Consider the following 7,403-nt stretch of genomic DNA (forward strand, 5'->3'; position numbering starts at 1 on the left):
TACACTTAATAGCTACATTCGAGTTAATACATTTAATACTATATTTAAAAAAACACGAACAAAACACATCATATTATTTATTTATTAATTAAATTATTACAATTCAAATTAATTTTAATAGAATAATTTAAAATTATAATTTAAATTTTATCACGTGTATGGCACGGATTATTACACTTGTTTTATAAATATATTTGATTAATGTTCAATTAGACATGTCAAGTTAATATACAATTAGACATGTTAAGTTTAGTATATGTTGTCAATTAACATTTCACGACATCAATTATTAAAAAAATTATTAATAGAATAACTGAATGACAAATATGATTAACTTTTAATTTTTAATGAACCAATTTGATTATAAAATTTTAAAAACAAATTTAAAAGATACTTTATCTTTCAAAAGATTAATTCAACTGTTTACCTAATTTTTAATAGTTTGAATTAAAGTTATAACATATGGTCTCAATCTTTTGTGTATCGGTGTATGTGTGGTTTCTGGTTTGCTATGTGATAACTTCAATTGCTGCTGAATTTGGTGATCCATGTTCCATGATTTATGATTAGTTGTGAATTGTGCATGGACTTCACGTTTGGCCACCTTCTAACTAATTTTGTTCTGTTCTTCATATATTATATACTTCTGTTAGAATCATATAATATAGTCACATTTTAATTAATTATGATAATAATAATAATATCTTGTAGCTTTATAGTTAGTATCATCAGGCTTTTGCATTCAGGTCCATGATATATACTAAACAAATTTCAGAAGTTTTACTGAGATTAATATAAACGTTGCCACATGATGGTCCAGCTTTAATTTATATATTTAAATGTGGCATTAAAAAATAAAATGACTTTGAATAAACATTTTTGTAGGCATATTAGTTATTAATCAAACATGAGTAACCTACTTTACAATAAAGTAATATATAAAATATGAAGAATTTGAAAACGGCAGTAGAGATCTGAAAATTAAAGAAATTATTCCATTAAAAAATAATTAATAAACTTTGAAACGATATGACATGAATGCACGTTTCCTTCTTTCAAATGTATTCATAATTCGTAATATTATATTTATTATTTTTATGTACAACAAATTCGATTCATCTAATTTAATTTCAAGAATTGTAGTTATGTTTTTTTAATTAAAAGGATTCTCAAAATTAATATATATAATAAGAGTATTTTAGTAATTTTTTATAATAAGAGTATTGTAGTAGTTTTTTATAAAAAATAATATTAATTTAGATCAATTCGAAATTTGATTCACCAATTTTCGGTTAAATTAATTTGTCTAACTTAATTTTGACAAAAATAACATGATTTAATCAATTATATGTGTTAAATTTTAATTATCAAAAAATACCTTTAAAAAAAAGACGTTTTATACGACTTTATCAAAGTGACGAAAGACTCCCAAATATATTAGTATAATGTGTTAATAATGAATATACTAATATACATGATTAAGGTCATTTTCGCTTAGACTCTGCACAATAATATTGTGGCCTCTTAGGTAAACTAAACTTCAAAAGGTAAGAACATGACTCTATATAGGTGCGTCTAATATGACTTCATAAAAATGTTATAAAGTTAGTATCATAAATTATTAGATAACAATTGTAATTACACGTGGCATACACGTAATAAAATTAAAATTATAATTTTAAGTTGTTTTGTTAAAATTAATTTAAATTATAATAATTTGATTAATAAAAAAATAATGAGTTATGTATTGTTTATTTTTTTTAATTTAGTGTTAATTGTATTAACTTTAAAATAGTTATTAACCGATTTTAGTAATCTATTTTTTTCAATAAATCAGACATATATACTGGATGTGATCATAAATAATCTAGTAATACTTAAATTTACTGACAAATTGTTATAGGTGTAAGAACATATTAAAATCAGTTAAAAATGAATAACAAATTATTAGAGAATTCTAATGTAAAAAGTTCTTCAATAAATAATAAATAATTTTAATCCACTAAATAACAACTCAAAACTATCCTTTGATGCTCGCAAAATATACTTGAAACAATACTATATCAATGCTAGTATACAAAATTATATGATTAACGTAATTATAAAATTGTTTATCAGGAGAATAAAATAATACGGATTTTTATGATAATTCTGATCTCAAGCTATAAATGTACAATAAGAATGCATTATCCATTAGTACCTAGAATTTGTCAATGTTTTAAATTGATAATAATAAATTTTAATAATGTTACCTAGATTATTTTTTATTAATAATAGGCTTACCATTGTAATTATTTTTTAGTGAGAGTACATAAAGAGTACATAGTATATAAGGTGTAATAATTCAACAAATATTTTCAAAAGGAATTTTTCATTCTCTTCAACAATGAGAAAAATTTATTTTTCTTCCTTTCTTAATCCCTTCTGTTCATCAAACCATCACCATCACAACTTGTATGACTACTTCATTGATATACTTTATTGTTCATAATTCTTAAATTCTAGTCTGCTATGAACAAAATATTAAATTTGGAAGAATTCCGCCGGCCCAGGCGGCGGTGGTGCAGTTGTAATCCTCGTCAGCTCCATTACGACTGTCATTTGCCTTGCGGCTGTCATCGAATTCTGTTAGGGAGTAATACCTGGTACTGATTCAGCAGATGGAAAGTTTAAGACATATGTTTATGATGGACTGTAGTTGAGTCATGTTGGAAGAAATTTATAGAAGAGATACAGTTCATCATAAACATATGTCTTAGACTTTCCATCTGCTGAATCAGCACCACGTATCACCCTAACAGGATTCGATGACAGCCGCAAGACAGCAGATGAGGATGACAGTCGCAATGGAGCTGATGAGGATTATAACTGCACCACTCGCTGGGCCAGCGGAATTCTTTCGAATTTAATATTTTGTTCATAGCAGACTAGAATTTAGGAATGGTGAACAATAAAGTATACCAATGAAGTAGTTATATAAGGTGTGGTGTTGATGGTTTGATGAATTAGAAGGGATTAAGAGAGGAAAAAATAAGTTCTTCTCATTGTTGAAGAGAATAAAAAATTCTCTTTTAATAATATTTGTTGAGTTATTACATCATATATACTATGTACTCTTTATGTACTCTTACTAAAAAATAATTACAATGGTAAGCCTATTATTAATAAAAAAATAATCTAGATAACAAATAAATTAATAAATTTAATTAAGAGATTTTGTTATTACCTTTTCATTATAAGCTCTCAAAAATTTTCATCGTGCAGTTATCTTACCAGTGTCCGTGATCTTACAACAGCACTCGCAGACCATCTTTACTATTTATTCTTGCCTTTATTTTCCAAATTTTTCATTACATAATCTGCATTGGTAATACTGTTGATAGAATCGTAGGTGGTATGAAAAATAATAAACAAAAATAGCACTATATCTGAGATACGAATTTTCTAGATGATAAATAATTGTTACAATTCACTATTACTCCTTATATATATAGGAAAAGTATGAGGAGCCAATAGAATATTTGTACAATGCGTACAATGGAGGTTTAGAGAGTATTAGAGATATAATTAGCCAATATTTTTAATGGAGATACTTGTTACAATTAGGTAAAAATTATGTCATTATCTTTTATTAACCTTTATGATTAATTCAATGGAGATACTTGCTCATTATATATGTTATCTACATTAATTATGTGCCAATATATTTAGGAAAAAACTAAAAGAAGAGATATATAAATATATATAATATTGTTGCTCTATAGGAAGTAGATATAAATTGCTACGTTCTTTTTTATTATATTATACAACTTAAAGTTATAGTATCATGTTATTATTAATTATAGATACTTGCAACAATTATATCAAATTTAATTATGACTCTAAATAAATAAAATAGATAACAATCAATATTATTTTAGAAATTTTTTACATTCAATATTTACTGTAAATATAAAAAATAAAATAACTAATGAATAAAAATATGAGTAAAAAGTAAAACATAATAATTAAAATTTAATTTATTAACTAATTAATCTTGTGTCCATACATTATTATTATTATTATTATTATTATTATTATCCACTAATTAAAGCAGAAGATAAAAAACTATATAATTAACGAACCATTATTAGTATGAGTGAGAATTATAACATGAATTATTGTGGATACAACTATCTACTAAAAAAATTATTGTACATGAATGAGAATTAGAACTATATCAATTAATATAATTAGAATAAATAAAAATATCGATAATTGATAATTAGTTTAATAATGCATTGAATATTGATTTGATATAATTATAATAAAGATATTTTCTTAAAATAATATAATTATATATTATTCATGAACTAATTGTAATATAATTAGAATAAATTTATTTAAAAGAAAAAAAAATTATGTGTAATCTTCATAAATTACAATAATTTCTTTATTTATGTATACATATATATTAATTTTGTTAAATAATTCTAAATATTATTTATACATACATATATATTAATTATACATAAAAATATTTACATCACATATATTAAATATTTTTTGTTATAATTATTTTCTTTTATATATATATTATTCCACAATGCGTGCAATAAGTTTTTATGTTTGATATCCATATATAGCCTCCAATCCCAACCTCATTCATACGCAAATTGTATACAATTTTTTTAATAGAGCAATTTTAATTTTTCGTTTTGTTTTCTTTCACTACATTTTATTTTTTCTTTAAATAGTAATATTTTAATTTTTTTTTGTTTTAAGTACACTTTTATTAAGAATTGCATTACTAATCTAAAATACAAAAAGAGAAAAAAAGTGCTACATATATCCAAGAAAAAAAATAAATTTAAATATTAGAAAAAAGAAATCTTATACTAAAATATTTAAAAATAACATATCCAATAAAAATAGTCGTAATATATAAATTGAGGCAATTTAAATTTAAATTAATGTAAAAGCATTGAATATTGATTTAATATAATTATAATAAAGATATTTTTTTAAAATAATATAATTATACATTATTCATGAACTAATTGTAATATAATTAGAATAAATTTATTTAAAAGAAAAAAAATTATGTGTAATCTTCATAAATTACAATAATTTCTTTATTTATGTATACATATATATTAATTTTGTTAAATAATTCTAAATATTATTTATACATACATATATATTAATTATACATAAAAATATTTACATCACATATATTAAATATTTTTTGTTATAATTATTTTCTTTTATATATATATTATTCCACAATGCGTGCAATAAGTTTTTATGTTTGATATCCATATATAGCCTCCAATCCCAACCTCATTCATACGCAAATTGTATACAATTTTTTTAATAGAGCAATTTTAATTTTTCGTTTTGTTTTCTTTCACTACATTTTATTTTTTCTTTAAATAGTAATATTTTAATTTTTTTTGTTTTAAGTACACTTTTATTAATAATTACATTACTAATCTAAAATACAAAAAGAGAAAAAAAGTGCTACATATATCCAAGAAAAAAATAAATTTAAATATTAGAAAAAAGAAATCTTATATTAAAACATTTAAAAATAACATATCCAATAAAAATAGTCGTAATATATAAATTGAGACAACAATTTAAATTTAAATTAATGTAAAATGAATTTAATCAAATACTAATAATATTAGAACTAAATTACTTAAAAAATATTTAATCTATTCTAGTTCTTAGACATGTATAGATTAGAGTAATTCTCGTAATGACAACCAACTGAAACATCATAAGTTTGGACATTTAGAATTCGTGCAAATTCAGACCATCCTCTTGTTAAATAAGCTTTATCATCTGTTATCCATGCAATACGGCAAGATATAGAATTGTCACACCGAGAAACTAAACTGACCCTTATTCCCCTCAATGGCATTGCATTGATGCAAAAGAAGACCGGTAATTTCTGAAAAAAAATCACAATATGTTATAAAATTATTTTAATAACAAAAAACTTAAAATAAGAAAATTTAAATATATTACCAATCGTTGAAATTGCATATCCGAGGTTGACACGAATTTAGCAAAACTGAACTTAAACTGAGGGAATTCAATCTCATTATGTGCTTCATTTCGAAGATCTCCGAGCAGACATAGAAAGCATGAAGGGGATGGAACTTGAACTTGGCCTACAAAGCTCCGTGGAAACAATTCCTCAATAAAAAATTGAGCTTCTCCCAAGAAAACTAATTTTACCCACATTATTCCATTAGGTTAGTCATAATATGTGAGTAGATCCAACCATCCTTCGGTAAAATAGAGTTTACTGCCTCTTCTTTGGATGCTTACATCCATGTAGTTAAAACCCAAATCAGTAAATACAACTCGATGGGGTATTTCATAGATGTGATGCATTGTAAACGATTGCGGCAAAAGACAATCGCACTAGAACATTAGACGAAAAGAATAAGTTGGAGTAAGAATAATCATTAAATTATCAAAAGGCCTATGATAGAGTGAAATGGTGCTTTGTGGATACTGTACTAGAGAAGATGGGCTTTGGTAGAACTTGGAGGGCATGGATCCGGGAGTGTATTAGATTTGCATCTATCTCGATTCTGGTAAACGGGTCACCATCGAAACCTTTTAAGATGAAGAGGGGGCTCCGTCAAGGCGACCCATTATTACCTTTTCTGTTTGTGCTGGTGGTGGATGTGCTTAACAGAATGATTGGAGAGGCGGTTAGGAACGGTCGAATATCTCCACTCTCAGTTGGTAGAGATAATATAGAGTTATCACACTTACAATTTGCTGATGACACTATATTATTCTGTTCGCCGGAGGAGGAGACAGTGTGAAACTATCAGAGGCTGTTGAGGTGCTTTGAAATGATGTCTAGATTGAGCATTAACTTTGAAAAATCCAACTTAATACCAGTAAATTGTAGCCAGGAGTGGGTAAGACGAATGTGTCAGCTACTGGGTTGTCAGGAGGCGGCTTTACCAGTGAGGTATCTTGGCATTAGTCTAGGAGCAAATCCGCGGTTGGTAAAAATCTAGAAGCCGGTGATTGATAAGGTGGAAGAGAAGCTCAACTTGTAGAAAGCAAATGTTCTAAGCAAGGCTGGGAAGCTGGTTCTCATTAAGTCGGTAATCAATAGTGTAACAGCTCAGACCACCCGCTAGCACGATATTGTCCGCTTTGGCACACAAGGCCTCACGGTTTTGCCTTTGACGATAGGGATGATAGCCGAAGCCCCCCACACTTACTCGTCAAAACGCGTCATGCTAGGGAGAGGTATCCACACCCTTATAAGGCATGCTTCGTTCCCCTCTCCAACCGATGTGGGCCTTACAATCCACCCCCCTAAGGGAGTCCAGCGCCCTCGCTGGCACATCGATCCGAGCTCTGGCTCTGATACCATTTGTAAC

The 7,403-nt window shown here is 26.3% G+C and overlaps 1 long non-coding RNA gene across 1 annotated transcript in view; it reads left to right on the forward strand.

Moving 5' to 3' along the window:
- Nucleotides 1-7,143, forward strand: part of LOC110263140 — a 20,690-nt gene extending 13,547 nt beyond the window's left edge. The window contains exon 3 of the long non-coding RNA XR_002348277.1: nucleotides 7,133-7,143. This is a non-coding gene — a long non-coding RNA (uncharacterized LOC110263140). The remainder of the gene's footprint in view (nucleotides 1-7,132) is intronic.

This window comes from Arachis ipaensis, chromosome B06 (genome assembly GCF_000816755.2).
Source record: "Arachis ipaensis cultivar K30076 chromosome B06, Araip1.1, whole genome shotgun sequence".
Lineage (NCBI taxonomy): Eukaryota > Viridiplantae > Streptophyta > Magnoliopsida > Fabales > Fabaceae > Arachis > Arachis ipaensis.